This window comes from Pongo abelii, chromosome 19, assembly GCF_028885655.2.
Source record: "Pongo abelii isolate AG06213 chromosome 19, NHGRI_mPonAbe1-v2.0_pri, whole genome shotgun sequence".
Classification (NCBI taxonomy): Eukaryota; Metazoa; Chordata; class Mammalia; order Primates; family Hominidae; genus Pongo; species Pongo abelii.
In genome coordinates, this window is record NC_072004.2 from 42,268,134 (window position 1) to 42,290,172 (window position 22,039).

Here is a 22,039-nt window from a genome sequence, read left to right on the forward strand (position 1 = left end):
GATTACTTCTATTTTGGCTTCTCTATAAAACAAGCCACTTCAACAGTTTATTTGCCGTAAAATTCCAGAGAGATCTTATTAAAGAAATTTAAGTTGATCTACATTATCAAATTAATGATATTTAAGAGAACTTACACTTTTTTTTTTTACCGTTATCTTACTTCTCATTTCATATTGCATTCACCCATCTTGATTTACTCTTTTTTTCATTTTTAGAATAATGAACACCTATTCCTCTTTGCTTTCTTGGTTAAGTAATATTCCTCCATGTGTCAACATGTTCCAAATCTATACGGGTTCTTCAACACTGTTCTCTTCCCCCGCTGGCTGTCTTGGCTGTTATACATTCTTTCTTAATCCTTTTCTTTGCCAATAACTTTTTTCAATAACTCAGTTAAAATTTAAATCATGACTTTTTAGCCTAAATGCAAAATACTTTATCTTTGATGACAAATTTAAAAAGCATAAATCATCTCATGCCTCATGAGAGTACTGTAGTACTTACAGATATTTTAATGCCGGCAGTTCAAAGAGATATGGACCTTTGACAGCAGTCAGAGGATTGCGACTGAGAATTCTGAAAAATGCAATGAAATTAAAATTACCTGCATTTTCAATGTGTGAAACTGCATAAAAAGTTTATATTCATTTTTTGGTATGGAACTTTTAGGTAAAAAAAATAATTTTCTGCTTTTACATAATAACTCACCATTAGACTCTGTAAAGCACTATTCCTTTGGGAACTACCTAGGTCTCTAGAAGATAAAAGTAGAGGAGAGAAAGCAGGGAAGAAATAGGAAAAAAAAACAAGAAGTGGATAGCAAAGAAAAAATATGCCACAGAAGTTTTCAGGTCAAAAACCCTAGAAATGACAATGTTGGTAGGAAGCCCTAACTCTGTAGGAAACACTATTTCTAGTGTCCTCCATAATTCAAATTGTTCGTCCATAATTCAAGTTCCTTTTTTTTTTTTTTTTTTTTTGGAGATACAGTCTTGCTCTGTCACCCAGGCTGGACAGCAATGGCTCCATCTTGGCTCACTGCAACCTCCACCTCCTGGGTTCAAGCAATTCTCCTGCCTCAGCCTCCTGAGTAGCTGAGATTACAGGTGCCCACCACCACACCCAGCTAATTTTTGTATTTTTAGTAGAGACGGGGTTTCATCATGTTGGACAGGCTGGTCTCCAACTCCTAACCGGAGGTGATCCACCCCCCTCAGCCTACCAAAGGGTTAGGATTACAGGTGTGAGACACTGTGCCTGATTGCTTGCCTTTTATCTTTATAAAGTTTTTTAAATTTATGGTTTAATTTGCACAGTTAAGGAAAAAAAATAGGACCAATTCTTTTGCTTTATACCCAAAGAAAAAGGGATAAATCTAAGAGGAGGAACTGGTCAAAACCATACTCCCATCACATACTCCCACTTGTCTTCTTGTATGACATCACAGCCTTCGTTACACTGCATGTAACCACCTGTCTACTTGTCAGTCTCCTGGGCTATCCGCTCCTTGAGGGCAGAGACCACATCTTATTGTCATTGTCATCCCTGTGACTGGCATGATGTCTGAAATTTACTAGGGATTTAATAAATGTTTATTGAATAAACAAATGACATTTTGTTTATATGTCAATAAAAGGAATAAATTCATTTTGATGTGAATTTTTATTCCAAAATTCTGGAATCTATTTTCTTTTTAATTCTTTAAAGTGAACAAGAAAAAGAAAAGAAACAGGAAGAAACAAAGGAAAATCACCCTTTAAATTAACCCAAGAATCATCACTGTACTTTTGCAGAAATTATAAAAATAATAATTATTACACTGAGTATCTATCAGGCTGCTATGTATTTGTGATCAGCATTTCACATTTCATCCTCACAATAACTTTATGTGGTAGATATTATTATTGCCCTATTTTATAAATGAGGAAACTGAGGCACAGAGAGGCTACATAACTTGTCTTAGGTCACCAAGCTATAAAGAAGCAAAGCTATAATCTGAACTCATGTGCTTAATCTGTATGAAGAAAAAAGGTTTACTTCAACCTTATGGTTTTACAATTTTTTCTTTTCTTTCTTTCTTTTTCTTTCTTCATTTCCCTCCCTCCCTCCTTCTTTCCCTTCCCTCCCTTCCCTCCCTCCCCTCCCTCTCTTCCTCCCTTCCTTCCTTCCTTCGAGTTAAAGTTTCCATTTATTGGCTGGGCCTGGTGGCTTAGGCCTATAATCCCAGCACTTTGGGAAGCCAGGCAGGTGGATCATCTGAGGTCAGGAATTCCAGACCAGCCTGACCAATGTGGCAAAACCCCATCTCTGTCAGAGCCTTGCTCTGTCGCCCAGGCTTGAGTGCAATGGCATGACCTTGGCACACTGCAACCTCCGCCTCCTGGGTTCAAGTGATTCTCCTGCCTCAGCCTCCTGAGTAGCTAGGATTACATGTGCCCGCCACCACACCCAGCTAATTTTTGTATTTTTAGTAGAGACGGGGTTTCACCATGTTGGTCAGGCTGGTCTTGAAGTCCTGACTTCAGGTGATCCACCCACCTCAGCCTTCAGAAGTGCTGGAATTACAGGCATGAGCCACCGCTCCCGGCTGCCAGATTCTTATGTGGGACTCCCACTGTTATAAAGTGCTTAGTAAAGGTGGTGAGTTTAAGACATTTGTATTGATGCTACCCAAACCTCTTGGTGGAGGGACCTAATGAGCCTGTTCTCTGGTGTGAGAGCAAAAGAAAAACAGACCCTCAGTGTCTCTTCCCTAAGTTAAGCATCAGCAAATTAATGAAGACAGAGAGGAGCATCTGCAGAAACTGCTGCTCTAATCCAGACACATCCTGAACGCCTCCCTCTACCTCAAAATGAACTGTGTGAAACTAGATTTCTCAACCACAAGAAAGGTGGAAAGTATTTTCTAAAGTCAAATGTAGAGGAGAATCTTCACCTTGAGTCTAGAGTCCCCTTCAGGCCATTGAATATACCCACTCTGATTTGCTGGGTATGTTATACAGAGAAATCATAGAATTTTTGCACTTATGGTAGAAGAGTAGTCAGGAAAGTATATGGAATTAAAATAGAGCGACGTATTTTCTTTACAAAATTTTTTTTTGCAAAACAGCTTAACATAAACACCATTTTGGCCAGGCATGGTGGCTCACATCTGTAACCCCAGCACTTTGGGAGGCTAAGGTGGGCAGATCACCTGAGGTCACAGGAGTTCCAGACCAGCCTGGAGGGGAGGTTGGAGTGCAGTGGCACAATCTCGGCTCACTGCAACTTCCACCTCCCGAGTTCAAGCCATTCTCGACCCTCAGCCTCCCGATAGCTGGGATCACAGGCACCTGCCACCACGACCTGCTAATTTTTATATCTTTAGTAGAGGAGGGGTTTCACCATGTTGGCCAGGCTGGTCTCAAACTCCTGACCTCAAGTGATCCTCCCACCCCGGCCTCCCAAGGTGCTGGGATCATAGGCATGAGCCACTATGCCCAGCCCTACACTTTGGATTTAACTTTGATTCCTGCTCACATGCAGAGTTTCAAACTGCTTAAATGTCTGCAACATTTAGCTGCAAGGAAGAAAGCTTAACACAAAATCCTCCAAGGAGCAAAAAACTGCACCACTATGCCCAGCTAATTTTTTTGCATTTTTAGTAGGGATGGGGATTCACTATGTTGGCCAAGCTGGTGTTGAACTCCTGACCTCAGGAGATCCGCCCTTCTCAGCTCCTAAAGTTCTGGGATTACAGGGCTGAGCCACCCCATCCAGCAACAAGGCTACTTTGAGAGTCACTTGTTTGATGCCTTTTCTTGCTCATGCCATTAGGTCAGAACTAGGACAAGCAGAGCAGGTCATATATAAGCTGCATAAGTCTCTTAGCCTCTTTGTACCTTAGTTTCCCCACTTGAGAAAAATGAATGGATCTTAAGACATGCTTTTCAGAGTTCATAATGGGCTTATACCCAGCTAACCAATAATTGTATGAGTTTTTGTACAAAATAGTTGTTTACACATATTCATCTTCTATTTCACTTACAAGTTGTGTAAAAACTGCATTCCATGCCAGGCCTGAAATGTTCCAAGGCTCAGTTCTGTAATTAAATTTCAGCCCAGATTTCTACAAAAAAAGACATAAGCCAAAGGAAAAAAAATTATTTCACAACATTTATCATTTGCTGTGAGTCTGATTTATATAGGATGGAACATAACCTCAATCCTTTCTCTGTGCACTAAGGAAATCTCACTGTGGAAGAAACTGGCTTATGATTTATACTTTAACATTGCACATGTGGTGCATTAGCTACAAAACAGTGAACGCTCAGTAAATACCTGTGTTAAGTGATCTTTATTTCTCTAGAACAGGATTTCACAACTTCAGTACCATCGACATTTTGGACTATATAACTCTTTGCCTTGGGGGTTTGTCTTATACTTTGCAGGATGTTTAGCAGCATCTCTGGTCTCTGCCCACCAGATGCCAGGAGCACAACCACAGTTTTGTCAACCAAAACTGTCTCTGGACATTACCAAATGTCACCTGAGTACAAAATCACACCAGTTGAGAACCACTGCTCTCTGATGATTCACTATGATCTGTGTAATAATTCTCACACTAATCTTTGCTAGAGACAAAAAGGACTTGCTATATAATTTTAGTACCTTTCTACTGGTCAAATTTTAATCATATTTCAAAATGAATAGCAAAGAGTTTATAATTAAGTTTTATAAAAGTTCCAAATGTAATAAAGTTATATTTGTAACTTACATATACTGCAAAAATGGTAGTGATTCAAATGTATGTCTTTCAATATACCGTATTTTATTGCAGGATAAATCTCTAGGAAAAATAAAAGGAAAATATTGCCTTGATAAGTTATCAGTGTTGACTAGTATGAATAGTAACAAGAGTTTAGAATAATATTGAATACACAGTTTTCATCTCAACTCTAAACGTTTGGACCTCTATTTGAAATTTCCAGAGCTCCTAACCCTGCCTGTAACTCTCCTAGAGTCTCACCTTCATACTTTTAATAAATAAAATATACAACTTAATAGACTTTGGAATTAATTTTTCCTGAGAGCAGTAGACTTGATTAGATGCCCTTTTGTAGTCTCATCAAATCCTTGATGATGAGCTCAAGGCTTTTATCTCTATATACAGTTTCTAATATTAAAACGATAGCCTCACATTTATACACCTTCCTAGTTTAGGTTTGTTTTCCTAAGCCAGTTCAGTATCAGAAGAAATAGAAGACATCCTTTCAACAGCATTTGAAAGGAAGTTAACCCTTCACTTAATACATAACGTTGAACTAATATTCAAATCATATTAATACAATTAATTTCTATCATATTAATAGAAATTCATTTTTGGTTTTATATTGCTTTAATATTTCATGAAAGCAATTTCTTCAGTTATACAGTGATGGGGCTTTTCCCTCCCCCTTTACCTGGATGGTGTAACGTTGTCTGGCTGATGTCTCCAGCTCTAGTCTCTCCCTTCTTAAACTATCCTGCACACAGTCATCATATAAACTCTCCAGAAGTGGCTTGCAAAGACCAGCACCTCCTGGGAAATTATTGAGGATGCAAATTCTTGGTCCCACTCTAGACCAACTGAATCAATAACTATGAGGGTGGAGTCCAGAACTGAGTTCTAATGTGCCCTCTCAATGATTGTGATGCAGATACATCTTATGGCACTGCTGTGATAACACGGTTCCCCATGATGGCTCCTCAGCTTGGCATTCAAAGCCCTAGAAGATCTGGCTCCAATTTCCTACTCTTCCTCCTTGTAATCTACAGGTACTCATGGCATTCCTTGAATACTTTCCTGTGTTTTGCTCTTCTCCCATTTCCCTTTTGCAAGTTTAGAATATTGTCCCCAAGATGTCTGTCCGATGCTACACAATGGCCCTTCAAAGTCCTATTCAAATGGGATTGTTCTAGTAACATCTTCCTGAGTCCAAACTGAAGTCATTTTCCCCTCTTCTATGCTTCAGAAACAATTTATCCCTCCTAGTGCCCACACCCATTTCTTCTTCTTAATGGAGTTATTTCTCAACCCATTTTTTCTGAGCATAAACTCCTTGAAATCATGGACTGGGTCTTGCTCATCTCTATTGCCCACCATGTTTAAAACTGACATATGGATATAAAGTAAATTCAAATATTTGTAAAACAAATGAATAGCTGGCCGGGCGCGGTGGCTCATGCCTGTAATCCCAGCACTTTGGGAGGCTGAGGTGGGTGGATTACAAGGTCAGGATATCGAGACCATCCTGGCTAACAAGGTGAAACCCCATCTCTACTAAAAATACAATAAATGAGCTGGGCGTGGTGGCATGTGCCTGTAGTCCCAGCTACTTGGGAGGCTGAGGCAGGAGAATGGAGTGAACCCAGGAGGCAGAGCTTGGGGTAAGCCGAGATCGTGCCACAGCACTCCAGCCTGGGTGACAGAGTGAGACTCCATCTCAAAAAAAATAAATAAATAAATAAAATAAATAAATAAATAAATAAACAAATAGCTGGGGGAGTGAGTAGAAGGAAAATGATTATTTTAAAGCAAATGTAGTTTTATTACTTCGTGGCCTCTGTAGCACTTTGGCATCCACTTGAGGGTCTTTACACCCACTTTCCTTAAGCCTTTCACATTTTAAAGCATCTGTTTGCAAAAGAGCATCACTAATAAGGATTAATAACATACACACCTCTATGGACAGAGGATAAGAATCAAGCTTTCATAGCAACTGAACATAGTTTTCTTCTTGTCTCTAAGCAGACAGAAATACTATGGGTACCCCTTTCTTGGTAACAGAGCTGGGGAGATAGTTACTGTGTAATTAGTGAAGAGTTAGGGGCATTTCTGTTATGCCTCTTAGTGTAAACATTTCTAGCTCTACCACTTAACCATCATTTTAAACATCTGTTTTAATATAACAATTCCCGAAATGAAATCCTTAATACTAGTCTATTCTCTTGGTAGCTTAATATTCTAGATAATATTATTTCTATAATTCAGCTGATTTCAAATATTTAAATGTTAATTTAATTCCGATTAAATTACCAAAAAATTCTGGATTAATGATGTTCAAATCAATGTAGGTGGTCTATATTTTCTTCTCCTTTAGGCAACAATCTGAAGGTAACTTTAATTCCTTTCATCCTACTAAACCAATTTTCTCAAATCTTTTTTTGTGAAGGTCAGACAGTAAACATTTTAAGGCTTTGTGGGCCACATATGATCTCTCTCACAGATTTCTCTTTTTTCTTTCACAGTCCTTTAAAAATGCAAAAACTATTCTTAACTTAATAGGCTATTAAAAAACAGACCTTAGGTTAGCTTTGATCTATTGGCTGTAGATTGAATAGAAGAAGATGGTATGTAAATCCTTATAAAACAAGGTTCATACGGGTGTCAGTCACTCCTCAGATCTTCTTACCATGTGAAATTTTTTCTGTCTGTATTTTGTCTATACAATTTAAAAAATGAAAATGCATAGGATGTAGCTAATGCTAGAGATGGGCTGAGACCCTATACAAACTTACAGAATTCCAGAACTTTATTGCTGGAAGAAATCTTAGAGATTATCTAATTTGAACGCCTTATTCATTTTAAAGATAATATGACTAAAAACTCAAAAATATGATTAACTAACTTACAAATACTGGAGGGATAGCAGGCCTTCAAATGAATCCTTATGTAATTCAGTCAAATAATTTTCACTGAGAATTCTGGAAAATGAAAAATTTATTTCTAGATTAAAATGCAAACTACAACTATTTGCTACACAGGACTATCTCTTGCATGTGGAGGAAAGCTGGGTCATGGTCATTTCAAGATGGTGGGATCTGCTCTGCTTTCATTCAAATCTTACCCTACATTTTCCTTTTAGTGTCTATCTCTCTCCACCACCACCACCACACACACAGGCAAGCACACACACACATATGCAAGTGCACACACACACACACACACACAAGCACACACACACGTGCAAGCACACATACACAAGCAAGCACACACACACAAGCACACCGCACCACTCTTCCCACCAAATTGTATCTTTAATGATTCCTCTCTAGATCATAATATACCTTTCAGAATCCAACTCTGGGTGGCACCAAGATCAGCAGAACCTCCATTTCCTCCTCTCTTTTCCCAAACCTTATTATGAAAGCCCCACATGGGACCATGTCAGGGCTGCAAGTGAAGCCATTCAACTGTTTTCCCCCACCAAAAAAATTTGAGAACTACAATGTGCATAAAGTGCACATAACATAAATGTTGTTTATATTTAATTTAATTTAATTTCTGAGACAGGGTCTCATTCTGTTACCCACACTGGTCTCAGACTCCTGGCTCAAGTGATCCTCCTGTCTCTGCCTCCCAAAGTGTTGGGATTGCAGACATGAGCCACCTCACCTGGCCAAATATTCAGTTTAATAATTATAAAGCATATACCCATGTAAACATTGTTACAAAAGATTATTCCTAGCATCCCAGAAGCCCCAGTGTGCCCCTTTCCAGTCATATTCCTCTCTCTAACCCTAATAGGTAACCACTAACCTGACTTTTGTAATGATTTTCTTGCTTTCAAAATGTAGTCCTGGCCTGGCATGGTGGCTCATGCCTGTAATCCCCGCATTCTGGAAAGCCAAGGTACATGGGTCACCTGAGGTCATGAGTTCGAGGCCAGCCTGTCCAACATGGTGAAACTCTGTCTCTACCAAAAATATAAAAATTAGCTGGGCATGGTGGTGGGCACCTGTAATTCCAGCTACCCAGGAGGCTGAGGCAGGAGAATCCCTTGAACCCAGGAGGTGGAACTTGCAGTGAGCCAAGGTCGCACCATTGAACTCCAGCCTGGGCAACAAGAACAAAATTCCATCTCAAAAAATAAATAAAGCAATTCTCCCACCTCAGCTTCCCAAGTAGATGGGATTATAGGCACCCACCACCATGTCTGGCTAATTTTTGTATTTTCAGTAGACATGGGGTTTCGCCATATTGGCCAGGCTGGTCTCAAACTCCTGACCTCAGGTGATCTGTCTGCCTTGACCTCCTGAGGTGCTGGGGTTACAGGCGTGAGCCACTGCACCTAGCATGTGTTTTATTTTTAATTTAGAACTCATGTATGTCTTGTCTATATAAGTCAAACTAATGATGTGACACAAACTGTTGTGAAAAATGTTATTTTGAATGTAAGCATTTTTTCCAAAATCATTTATGTGTCTAAACTAATTCCTTCTATAAATCAGGAAGAAAGCGATAAAACAATTCAACAGGAAAAAGAACAAAGGACAGAAAACTCAGAGAAGAAACACAAATGTTCAATAAACATATAAAGATATTTAATTAAATTCATGAGTGATCAGAAAAATTCAAATTTGGATGGAATCCCTTTTATTCATCCATAACTTCAACAAAAAGTTGGTGAATACCCAGCAGTGAAAAGGTGTGGGGAAATGAATGCTGTCCTATTCTGCTGACAATAGAGTCAGTTGGCACAACATTTTTGAGGACAATTAAAATTTTATATCTACATAGTCTTCACCCCAACTCTTCCATTTCTAGATATCTATGCTACAGGAATACTTGCCCACTAAGCATAAGCTAAACATTCATCAATGGGGAAATTATTAAATAAACTATGATGCATCCATACTATGGATTATGCAGGAGTTTAAATGAATGGAGTGACCCTCTAAGTCCTAGGAAGGAAAGAAATTATGAAGTGAAAGAATATCATATGATATAAGTGATACCATGAAGTGAAAGAATCAAGTTGCAAGATCTTACGCTTTATGGAAGGAGAAAAGATTTTTAAAACCACACAACAAATCTATTTTGCTTTATGTAAATATGTATGTAGGTAAATGGGGAAAAGTCTGGAAGCATGTATACTGAACACAGAGTAGCATTACCTCACGGATGAGGGAGTAGGGCACAAGGAGGGTTTTTGTTATACCTGTTATTGCATTTTTATACATTAAAAATAGAATCATGGGCTGGGGGTGGTGGCTCATGCCTATACTTTGAGCACTTTAGGAGGCCAAGGTGGGAGGATCACTTGAGCCCAGGAGCTCAAGACCAGCCTAAGCAGCATAGGAAGACCCCGTCTCTACAAAAAATATGAAGTTAGGTGGGCGTGGTGGCATGCACCAGTGGTCCCAGCTACTTGGGAGGCTGAGGTGGGAGGATCACTTGTGCCTGGGAGGTGAAGGCTGCAGTGAGATGTGATTGTGCCACTGCACTCCAGCCCAGGGGACAAAGTAAGACCCTGTCTCTGAAAAAAAAAAAAAGAGGAAAAAAAAGAATATAACCATGTATTATTTGTATAATAAAAAATAAATTTAAATTGCCTCTTATTTTAGAGAGAGCCTACGAAATTTAATTTTAAAATAACCATAGGATTGCAATCCACAGAGGTTGATTTGGGGTATGGAGGGGAAATATCTTTTCTCAGAAGTATGGACCTCAAAATTCTGGACCAAGAAGGATCTTACAATGCAGTTAGTTTTTTGTTATATTTGGAGAGAATATACTCACAGTGTTTCGGTCCAACTGTATGCTTTCCATACATTTCCATCAATGTATGAAATATAGTTTCCTTGGAAATTTCTGTGAAGAAAGACAGTTTATATCCTTGAATAGGCAGGAAAAGAATGAACAGGATAAATAAAAGAATCATGGCAACCTTTTCGGGGATATTCAGAAACAGAAAATAACACCTGCTTTCTCATTTCCAGAGCTATCAGCTTCCCAGTTTGCACAATTCATCAACAAATAATGCGGGGCCACTGGCACAAATGATGAGGCATCTCCCGGAAGCTTAACTTCCTATCCATCCCATCTTTTGGACAGACGATGCCAGTTAATTACTTTGAATGTAAGTATTTCATCCAAAAGCACTTATGTGTCTAAACAAACTCTTACAAATCAACAAAAAAATGGTAAATAATTCAACACAAAAATGGGCATAAGCTTATCTTTATTGATAAATAAGTAGAAAGAAACCCTATGCCAGGTAACATCAAAGCTTTGCCCTCTGTTGAAACATCCTAGGCTTTTTCTTTCTTATTACAACTGATCTGATTTAGCCCTTTCACACTTTACTCCTACATTTTGCTAGACCTTTCTATTTTGTCTCCCTGAAATAAGATTTTCCTTTTGGGCACTCTACATATGGATTCTAAAATAATCCTTTGCATGTCTATACTTGAACATAAAGCAAAAAATAATAATAATAAAATAATCTTCCTGTTTTAATCATTTAATCTCTCTTGCTTGGAAACTTTCAATGGCTTTCCATACCTCATTGTGTACTCTTTAAGACCCAAGTAAACTTTTAGCTTATCCATGTAGCTTTCCCTGATCTCCACACCTCAAAGACCACAGATTCTGGTAAATTCTAGCACCGATGGTAGGCATTATCTTTTAGTAATTAATTATATACACCTCCCTTTTTATGCCTATTCTCTTTCTTCCCTCCTATCATTTTCATGTTCTGCAGACAATAGCATACATGGTGCTGGGTTTGACACAAAATGAGTGCTACATATAAAAAGCCAGGGACAAAGATGAGTTCTGGACATAACTAAAGGATGGAGTAATCATGTTAACAGCCAACACTCCTACATATGCTAGGCACTGATGAAGTGTTTCATATATTCACTCACCTAAATTTCACAACAATCCTATGAAATGGTAACTAGCATAATCCCCAGTTTAAAGGTGAGGAAATTGAGTCACAGAGCAGAATAACTTGCTCTGCATCACCAAGCTAATAAACAGACCTGGGTTCAAACCCAGGCAGCCTGGCTCCAGAATCAACTCTTAACCACTTAGAGCATCATCACTGAGATTGGGAGAGTGACAGGCTGCTGTAAAGAGGGTGAAGCGGGCCAGGCGCGGTGGCTCACACCTGTAATCCCAGCACTTTGGCAGGCTAAGGTGGGTGGATCGCCTGAGGTCAGGAGTTCAAGACCAGCCTGACCAACATGGAGAAACCCCGTCTCTACTAAAAACACAAAAAATTAGCCAGGTGTGGTGGCACATGCCTGTAATCCCAGCAACTCAGGAGGCTGAGGCAGGAGAATCACTTGAACCCGGGAGACGGAGGTTGTGGTGACCCAAGATCATGCCATTGCACTCCAGCCTGTGCAACAAGAGCAAAACTCTGTCTCAAAAAAAAAAAAAAAAAAAAAAAAAAAAGAGGGTGAAGCGAAGCGAAAATAGGAGCAGAGCAGCGGTTAAGCAATGATGTGATGGGGATAAGTAAGAATGGATAAGAAAACGAGTAAGAGTAAAAGACTGGAGTAAAAGTAAAAGACTGGAGAATGGGTCTAACCTTAAAGGAGAATGAGGAGAAGGGAGAGTTGACAAGCAAAGGTGAAAGCAGAAAGTCAGTTGTCAGTACGGCTTGGGGAGATAAAGAAGGCACAGGAAGGCCTCCAGGAAAAGGCTGCCATGTCAGGCAAGACACAGAGGATGATTGAGGAAAGGTGATTCTTACAAGGTGGTGAAGATGCCATTGTAGGTGTTGGGCTCTGGCACAGGCACTTGGTGGAGCCTCTGCTTTGGGCTGAGATCAACACATGACAGTCTCATCTCCACAGGTACAGAGCTCACATATGTTGGTGCTTGTGGAGGCCGTCTGTTCCTCTGGTGCAGTTTCAGACTGCACCAATGAATCCTGCGAAGATTCTAACTTTGTAGGTGGACCTGTGACTTCAGTCAGGCTTCGATGCAGAGTCTGAACCTGGTCTGGATGAGGAGCTGTAGTCTTCTCCAGGACTGCAGAATGTCCAATCTCTGTAGTGGGTTCTGGAGTTATGGCAAGCCCTGGGTCTGGAGGCTGAGCTGAGGTTTCCTGGTTGGTTGGAGATGGTTTAACCTCTGTAGTAGGCTCTGTAGTTTTGCTAAGCTCCAGATCCAGAGGTTGAACTGTGGCTTCAGTCAGGTGTGAATGCTAAGCCTGACCCTTGTCTGAAGGTGGAAGTGTCACCTCAGGGTGTTCTGGAGGAGGAGCTGTAGTCGTCAGGGCTGTAGAAGATTCAACCTCTGTAGTGGATTCAGGAGTGATGGTAAGCCCCAGATCCAAAGGTTGAACTGTGGCTTGAGTCAGGTTTGAATGCTGAGTCTGAGCATGGCATGGATGTGGAAGTGTCACCTTAGGGTGGTTTGGAGGAACTATAGTCTTCTTCAGGGGTGCAGGATGTTCAACCACTGTACTGGATTCTGGACTTATGGTAAGTCCCAGATGCAAAGGTTGAACTGTAATGCTGGGTGACATTGAATGCTGAGCTTGATCCTGACCTGGTGTTGCAACTGTTACACCTTGATATATTGGAATTTGGGGAACAACTTTCTTAGGAGGCTGAGTTGGGGTCTCCTGCATGGTTGGAGAAAGTTCAACATCTCCAACTGTGGATTCTGGAGTGATGGTAAGCCCCAGATCCAAAGGTTGAACTGTGAAACTGGCTAACATTGAGTGCTGAGCTTGATCCTGACCTAGTGTTGGAACTGTCACCTCATAGTGAGCTGGATGTTGAGCTGCAACCTCCTTAGGTGGCTATGGAAGCTGAGCTGGGACCGTCTGCTGGCTTGAAAGTTCTATGTTCTTAGGGGGCTCTGGAACCTGAACTGTGGCCTTCTGCTGGGTTGGAGAAGGTTCTGCCTCCATAGAGGTCTCTGGAATCTGAGCTGGAACCTCCTGCTGAGTTAGATATGGTCCAACCTCTTGAGGGAACTCTGGAGGCAAAGATGGGGCTATCTGCTGGGTCAGAGAGGGTTCTGTCACCACAGGGGGCTCTGAAGACTGAGCAGGGCCTGCCTGCTAGACTGGAGAGGATTCTACCTCTTTAGTTGCCTCTAAAAGCTGAGTTGGGGGCTGCTGTAGGACTGGAGATGGTTCGACCTTCTTAGGTGGCTCTGATGGCTGAGCTGATATCTGCTGCTGTGGTGGAGGACTGACCTCTTCAGTGGACTTTGGAGGATGATCTGAGGCTTCCTGCTGGGTTGCAGATGGTTCAACCTCCTTAGGGGCCTCTGGTGACTCAGCTTGGAACTCTTGCTGGACTGGAGAAAGTTCTACCTTCCTAGGGGGATCTGGAGTCTGAGCTGTGGCCTCTTACCAGACTGGAGGTTCAATCTTTTCAGGAGAATGCAGAGGTGGGGAAGGCAGATCAGGCTGGGCTAGAGAAAAGTCAGCCTGCTCAGTGGGAATAGGAGGGTTGTCCTGCTGGACTGGAGAAGGTTCAACCTCCATAGTGACTGCTGAAGGTATGGGAAGCTCCATATCCACATTTTTAACTGTGGTATTAGGTAAAGTTGAATTACTTCTGGATATTGAAGACAGATCTAGAGGTGAAAATATCATCCCATCATTCAGTGAACTTTCAAAGTCTGAAGAGAGCTCAGTTGGAGGCTGAGTTGTGGGCTCTTGATGGACTGGAGGAAGTTCATCATTTTCAGGGGTATTTAGCTGCTGAACTATAACCTCTTGCTAGTCTTTCAAATGTTGAAACTGCTCAGGGGACACTAAGGGCTGGGCTGGGGCACGCTGTTGGGTTAAAATTTCAACCTGATTAGTGAAATCTGGAGTCATGGTAACCATGTGATCCACAGGTTTAACAGTGACATTGTACAATGTTGGAGGCTGAACTTGATCATGACTTAGAGGAGAAACTGTTATCTCATGATGCTCTGGAGATTGAGCTACAACTTCATTAAGGAGCTCTGGAGTCTGAGCTGGGGCCTCCTGCTGAGTTACAGAAGACAACCTCCTCAGGGGTCTGTGGATGCTCAGCCTCCTGCTGGGTTGCAGAGGGGTTCTGATCCTTAATAGGTTCTGGAGACTGAACTGAAGTCTCCTGTTGAGCTGGTAAAGGCCCAGCCTCTTCCAGTGACTCTGGAGGCAGAGGTGGGCCCCCATGCTGGGTGGCAGAAGGTTCTACATCATTAACTGGCCCTGAGAGCTGAGCTGTACCCTCTTGGTAGACTGGAGAAGTTCCCACCTCTGCAGTAGGCTCTGTTGCTATGGTGAGCTGCATATCTGGAGGCTTAATAGTGACATTGGACAAACCGGAATGCTGAGCTTGATGGTGACCTGGAGGTGAAACTGTGACTTCATAATGTTCTGAAGGCTGAGCTGGGGTCTCCTTCTTGGCTGGAGAAGATTCAACCTCCCCAGAAGACTCAAGAGGGCTAAGCTGGCTGTTCCTGCTCACTATGGGAAGGGTCAGCCTCCACAGGAGGACCTGGAGGCTCAGTTGTGGCCTCCTTTTGGGTTGCAGAAGGTTCCACCTCCTCTGGAGACTGGGTTGGGGCCTCCTGCTGGGCTGGAGAAGATTCAGTCTCCTTGGCAGACTCTGAAGTTATGGCAATATCCACATCTGCAGGTTTAACTGTAACATTGGGCAAGTTAGAATGAGCTTGATCCTCACCTGGAGGTTGAACTGTCACCTCATGATTCGGTGGAGTTTGAACTGCACCCTCCATAGACTCTGGAGCTGAGCTGGGGCCTCCTGCTGGGTCTGAGAAGGTTCAACTCCCCTAGGAAACTCACAAGGCTGAGCTGGCTGCTCCTGCTCACTGGGGGAAGGTTCAACCTCCACAGGAGGACCTGGAGGCTCAGCTAGAGTCCCTTGCTGAGTTGCAGAAGGTTTCATCTCCTCAGGGAACTCTGTTGTCTGAGCTGGGGCCTTTAATTGGGCTGAAGAAGAGTTGACCTCCTTGGGGTGCTCTGGAGGCTGAGGGGCAGCCTGTTCCTGGCTTGACATTGGGCAAGTGTGAGTGCTGAGCTTCACTCCAACTTTTAAATGGGACATTTACCTCATGATGTATTGATGGCTGAGCTACAATTTCTTCAGAGGGAGGTAGCTGCTGTGCTGGGGACTCCTGCTCTGTTGAAGAAAAGCGACCCCCTCAAAGGACTGTGAAGGCAGAGCTGGGGACTCCTGCTGGGTTAAAGAAGGTTCTACCTCCTCAGGGAGCTGTGGAAGCTGTGCTGGGGCTTCTTGCTGGAGCTAAGAGGACTGGATCTCTTCAAGGGTCTCTGGGTTTTGAGTTTCAGGCTCTAGAATGAATTGAGAAAGTCCAGCTTGCTCATCTGAGTTCACCTGGACTTCTGAAGGCAGGCTGCCCGGATACAGTTGATAACTAAGCTCTGATTTTTTATCTTGCTCAAATTCCTACCTAAGGGGTCTAGGGAGTCATGCCCTACAAACCATAAATTCTCACCAGATGGGTTTTATTTGACCCTATATATCATGACTTACTTTTCAATCTAACTCTGGCACAAGGAAAAAATATTTAACCCACAATATATTTCCTTGCCATACCTTGAAATTGCCCTGCCAAATCTCAAGTGGGAAAAATCCACATTCTATAGAGAATCAATCCCCTTCCCCCTTTGTTTTCCTTCCTTTTTTCCAGATCCAGGAGAGAATAAACTAAAAACCAGGCACCCTTTTAAGTCCAATAAGAAACATTTTATAACCTGCTTTCCCCCTGAACTCTGCTGAGAGATTCCTCTGCACAGCAAAACATAGTCTCCACAATCCTTTATCTTAACCTGAACATTCCTTTCCGTTGATCCCAGGTCTTCAGATAAACTCAACCAATTGTCAACCAGAAAATATTTAAATTTAACTATAGCCTGGAAGCCCCCACTTTGAGTTGTCCCGCCTTTCTGAACCAAACCATTGTATCTCTTAATGTATTTGATTGATGCCTCATGCCTCCTTAAAATATATAAAACCAAGCTGTACCCTAACCACCTTGGGCACTGTAAGGCTCTTGTGTTGGCTTGAACCCCGAGGGCACACCAACAAACATGCAGCTAATGCTCAGTGCATCAAAAGATGCTAGTGTTTGAAAGACTCAATTAGAGAGTTCTCTCAGTAATTTGCTAAGCACTTACAGAATTCCATTTACATACAAATCTTTCTTACCCTCCCAACTGAAAAGGTATGGCTGATGGTCCATTATCTCTCAGAAAGATGTATTACAGCTCCAGATGGTAGAATGACCAGGAAGAAATTTCATCTTGCAAGTCAGTGTTTATTAAGAACCCACTGTATGCCCAGCATCACACCAGGCTGGCAAGAAACAAAATAATCCTGAGCGATCATCCTTTGCAGAAAAAAGACTTGAATCATAATTGTAACAATCTAAAATCCAAACATCATCTTTTAGTGTGTCTTATAGTTCATTAAATTTTTGAATTGTTAAACACTGTGACTTGGCCAGGCATGGTGGCTCATGCCTGTAATCCCAGTACTTTGGGAGGCCGAGGCGAGCAGATCACCTGAGGTCAGAAGCTTGAGACCAGCCTGGCCAACATGGGGAAATGCTGTCTCTACTAAAAATACAAAAATTATCCAGGCCTGGTGGCGGGCACCTGTAATCCCAGCTACTAGGGAGGCTGAGGCAGGAGAATCACTTGAACCAAGAAGGCAGAGGTTGCAGTGAGCTGAGATCGCACCATTGCCTGGGTGACAGAGCGAGACTCTGTCTCAAAACACAAAAACAAACAAAGAAAAAAACATTGTGACTTGATTCTTACTCTGGAGAAGCAAAAACTACATAGGCACATTTTTAAACACTTGGGGAAATGTATTGCAAAGCAAGGATGAAGCATTGAGGATTAAACATCTGCAAAGTGGGAAATGATGTGAATTCTAATGACAGGCTTAGAAAGTTAACATCTCTGGAAAATAAACCTCTAAAAAAAAACACACAAAAAGCCAAAGCACACTTTACTTGGTGGAATATATTACACATGACACAGAAAAGGCCAGTATGTTCTACAGCCATGTTCAGGAAATGGTCTGGTTAAGACTAAAGGACAGGGACAATGGGTTCTGAGAAATCAAACGTGGAAACCAACACACTTTCAGACACACTCAGGCAAGCAGTCCATCTAACCCTAAATATCTGTTAAAAAAATTCCTTCAAATCGCTGCTCAGACTAGGGACAAAAACATTTTAAGGCACCTGACACCGGAACCACACACAAACTCGGCACAATGGCAACTGCGCAGGCAGCTTTGAAATGCTGCCTTCTCTACAAATGGCCTAAATTCTAATAATCTGTCTCTATCTGATCAGAAAAACGTTTCCACCATGTGAATTTCCACCTTTCTGTCTCAGACCAGTCCAACCAGGTTATTTTCACCTCTGCCTATTCCCCTTCAATTTAACTGCTTCTTCTTCAGGTTTTTGTGTTAGAAAGAGAGATTCTTCTGTCTGGGTCTAGTCTCTGTGGCAATGCACAAAGTCCCTGTCATTTCCGGTTGGTTTCCTCCTCATCAATCTTTTTCAGATACCCCCTAAAAAAGATAACGCTCAGAGATCTGAACTCCAGCCCCCACAATCTGTCAAGTGCAGGCCGACCCCCACCGCAAGCCTGGCCTACGTTAGCAGTGAAGGTTCGAGACAGAAGCTCTTCTCGCTGTCTCTCCTGCTGCTCCCTTGCATAGCACTGGTGCTGGAAGTTTCTGAGAGCAGTCTGCAGTTGATGGACATCATACTTTAACTGCTCAACCTGACTGGAATTGATGGAAAGAGAGATTAAATTTAACTCAGGGAAGCAGAGTCTGAGGGGGCCAGGCTTTGTACTGACAAAAGACAGCATTTCCTTACTTCTCCCTACACCACCCCCACACTATCACCCACCCACCATGAAATCTGATTTTGATCAATGATGTTGAAAGTAAAGAAGTAGCCTGTGGTTAAAGTGAGATGGTAGCGCATGAGATTCTGGCAGCTTGACTTCAGAATCTGCTGTTCTCTGATTCTGAATGCATGACAGGGAACAGGGGACAGGAAGCAGGTTCGCTGACCTCTTCATTCTCCTGGAGGAAGCCCAAGGGCATCTTTGAGGTAAAGCATCCACGAAGCTTCATAAAACTTTCGGAAACAGGTGCTGGGGGTGGAGGTGGCAAAGGCGGTTTCATTTTAATTTTATGGTGGCGTATCAAACATTAGATCAGTATTTCATTATAGATGGACTGAAGTGATTTTTCTTTTCAACCCAAGAAGAACCCAGCAGCAACCAAAGAGCAGAATAAAGCTCCATGGCAGCATTAGGCTGCAGGTGGCCATGGGTCTTGTCAGAGAAACAGAACTGGAGGCAAAATTTCAAAATGAAACAAAGAGGTAAGGAGTCACAAGGCTTCTAAGCCACAAATCTCACAGGCTATTTATTTTGAGAAGGCATCATCCAGATAGAATTGCACCCATTGGGGGGAATTTTTCTTTGCATATAGTCTTAGTTTTTCAACAGGTACATGGGCTTTCAGAATATTCTATCGCCTCCTCGCTGGGAGAAAAGCCGCTCTTAATGGGCCTGGGGTATCAGAGCCATGTCAGAGGTCAGCACTCACAGTTCGGCATTCTGCCTTTTGTTAGGGGGCTCCTTGCTGGACAAAATCTCCAGATTTCTAGACAGCTGAATATCTTGCCTGGTCTATGCTTGCTTGGATTTTGTTTTCTACTACTGCACAAAAGAGAAAAAAGAATAATTGCTGGAAAAGAGACAGTGAACTTAAATTACAATGATAAATCAAAGATTGTTTTCAACATCCAATAAACTAGAAAATACACATTTCAAAAGAAGAAAAATGTATATACTAATAAATAGAAAATTCAAGTTATGCTATAAATGTTGTTTTGAAAAAAAGTACATATATATAGCTGTTAGTGCCATAACAATGCCAATATTTTTTTTATTTTTTTTTAACCTCTGAACTTTTTATTGGCCTCCTGCTCCCCAAAGGGTCTCCTGCTTCTGCTGGCTTAATATATCAGAACTTTGGCCTCAATGGTCTCAGACACCACTTTGCCATCCAATATTCGGCAGGTGGTGGTCTTTTGGATGGTTTGCATGGAGTTGCTGCTGTCCAGGGCATCACCAAGATTGAAAGATTGAAGTCCTCACTGTCTTCCAGCAGGTGGCAGTAGGTGGCGATCTCAGCCTCCAGCTTGACCTTGATGTTCAGCAGGGCCTCATACTCCTGGGCCTAGTGCTGTCCCTCTGCCCGGGTCTGTGCCAGCTCTGACTCCAAGTGCAGCAGGATCCCGTTGAGCTGCTCCATCCGCAGGGTGTAACAGGCCTCCACCTCCCTCAGGCTGTTCTCCAAGCTGGCCTTCAGATTGCTCATGGAGTCCAGGTTGATCTCCAAGGACTAGACTGTATGTCTCAGCTCCGTGAGTGTCATTTCAGCAGCTCCAACCTCGGCAGACTGCGCGGTGACCACTGTGGTGCTCTCCTCAATCTGCTGAGACCAGTACTTGCCCAGCTCCTCTCGGTTCTTCGGAGCCAGCTCGTCATATTGGGCCATTTCAATGTCTGCCAATATTTTGGCGAGGTCATGAGATTTGGGGGCATCTACCTCCACAGTCAACCCAGAGCTGGCAATCTGGGCTTATAGGCCCTTTACTTCTTCTTCATGGTTCTTCTTCATGAAGAGCAGCTCCTCCTTGAGAGCCTTGATCTCTGCTTCCAGCTGCAGCCAAGTGACATTGCTGTCATCAATGACCTTGCGGAGCCCATGGATGTCGCTCTCCACAGACTGGCACATGGCCAGCTCTGTCTCCTACTTGACCCTAAAGCCATCACCAGCAAGACAGGCATTGTCGATTTGCAGAACAACGTGGGCACTGTCCACAGTATTTGCCAAGATCTGAGCCCTCAGGTTCTCAATGGTCTTGAAGTCATGGCTCCAGTCTCTGACCTGGGGTCCCTTCTTCTCCAGGTGCTCCTGGCTCTCCAGCTTCTGGTTCTTGGTCTTCAGGCTCCTAACTCTGTCCAGGTAGGAAGCCAGGTGGTCGTTGAGGCTTTGCATGGTTTCCTTCTCATTCTGGATGACTCCCATTCCTGCCAGACCCCTGGCCATCACCGTGGGCAGGCCCCTGGACCCCATGCTGCCCTGGAAGCTGGTGAAGCAGGACATGGAGATCCGGGAACCAGAGCCCCTGATGCCTGCATAGACACTGGCCACACTGCTGACCAGCCAGGCACATAGCTGGGTGCCTGGACAGAGCCCAGGGACTGGTAGTTGGTGGAGAAGGTGGAGCAAGTGGTGAATTTCATGCTGTCCGGGGAGGAGAGCAAGAGGACAGGACTCAGGTTTTGATGGCCAAGTTTTTGTTAAAGCTGAAGGTAAATCTGTAGAAATAAATTTTCCACCTTTAGAAAATAAACATTTAAAGGTTGTCCAAATAAATACCTTACACTAAATTTTCTGATACAGTTCTCTTTTCCTTTGAGATTGTTCTCACACATGCATTACAAATACCTAGTAAGAAGACTGCAGATTAGTTCCCTATAGTAATGAGGTTTGTTTGTTTAAAAAAGCATAGGCTAGGCACGGTGGCTCACACCTGTAACCCCAGCACTTTGGGAGGCCGAGGTGGGCGGATCATGAGGTCAGGAGTTTGAGACAAGCCTGTCCAATATGGTGAAACACTGTCTCTACTAAAAAATACAAAAATTAGCAGGGCATGGTGGTGCATGCCTGTAGTCTCAGCTACTCGGAAGGCTGAGGCAGGAGAATTGCTTGAACCCGGGAGGCAGAGGTGGCAGTGAGCAGAGATCATGCCACTGCACTGCAGGCTGGGTGACAGAGTGAGACTCCGTCTCAAAAAAAAAAAAGCACAAAGGAAGGAGAAGATTAGTATGTGAAACATATGGAGAAGAGTTCACTTAAGGCTTTCTCTAAGAATGAGTGGGCTAAACAATGTTGACATCCCCAAAACACCAAATATCAACAGGAAAGGCCCAGGAAAGAATTCACAGACATAAAGAGATACGATAAATATGGTCATTTTTGGCCAGGTGCGGTTGCTCATGCCGGTAATCCCAGCACTTTAGGAGGCTGAGGTGGGTGGATAATGAGGTCAGCAGATCGAGACCATCCTGGCTAACACAGTGAAACCCTGTCTCTACTAAAAAAGAAAAATTACAAAAAATTAGCTGGATGTGGTGGCACGTGACTGTAGTCCCAGTTACTCGGGAGGCTGAGGCAGGAGAATCG

The 22,039-nt window shown here is 42.7% G+C and overlaps 1 long non-coding RNA gene and 1 pseudogene across 1 annotated transcript; one reads left to right on the plus strand and one right to left on the minus strand.

Moving 5' to 3' along the window:
* The window catches only part of LOC100442477 (keratin, type I cytoskeletal 18-like), an 89,489-nt pseudogene that overhangs the window by 17,464 nt on the left and 49,986 nt on the right, over positions 1–22,039 (minus strand).
* On the plus strand, positions 5,427–19,292 carry LOC129051071 (uncharacterized). Its single transcript, XR_008515067.2, has 3 exons — positions 5,427–5,797; positions 10,745–10,884; positions 18,814–19,292. It is a non-coding gene; the product is annotated as an uncharacterized LOC129051071 (long non-coding RNA).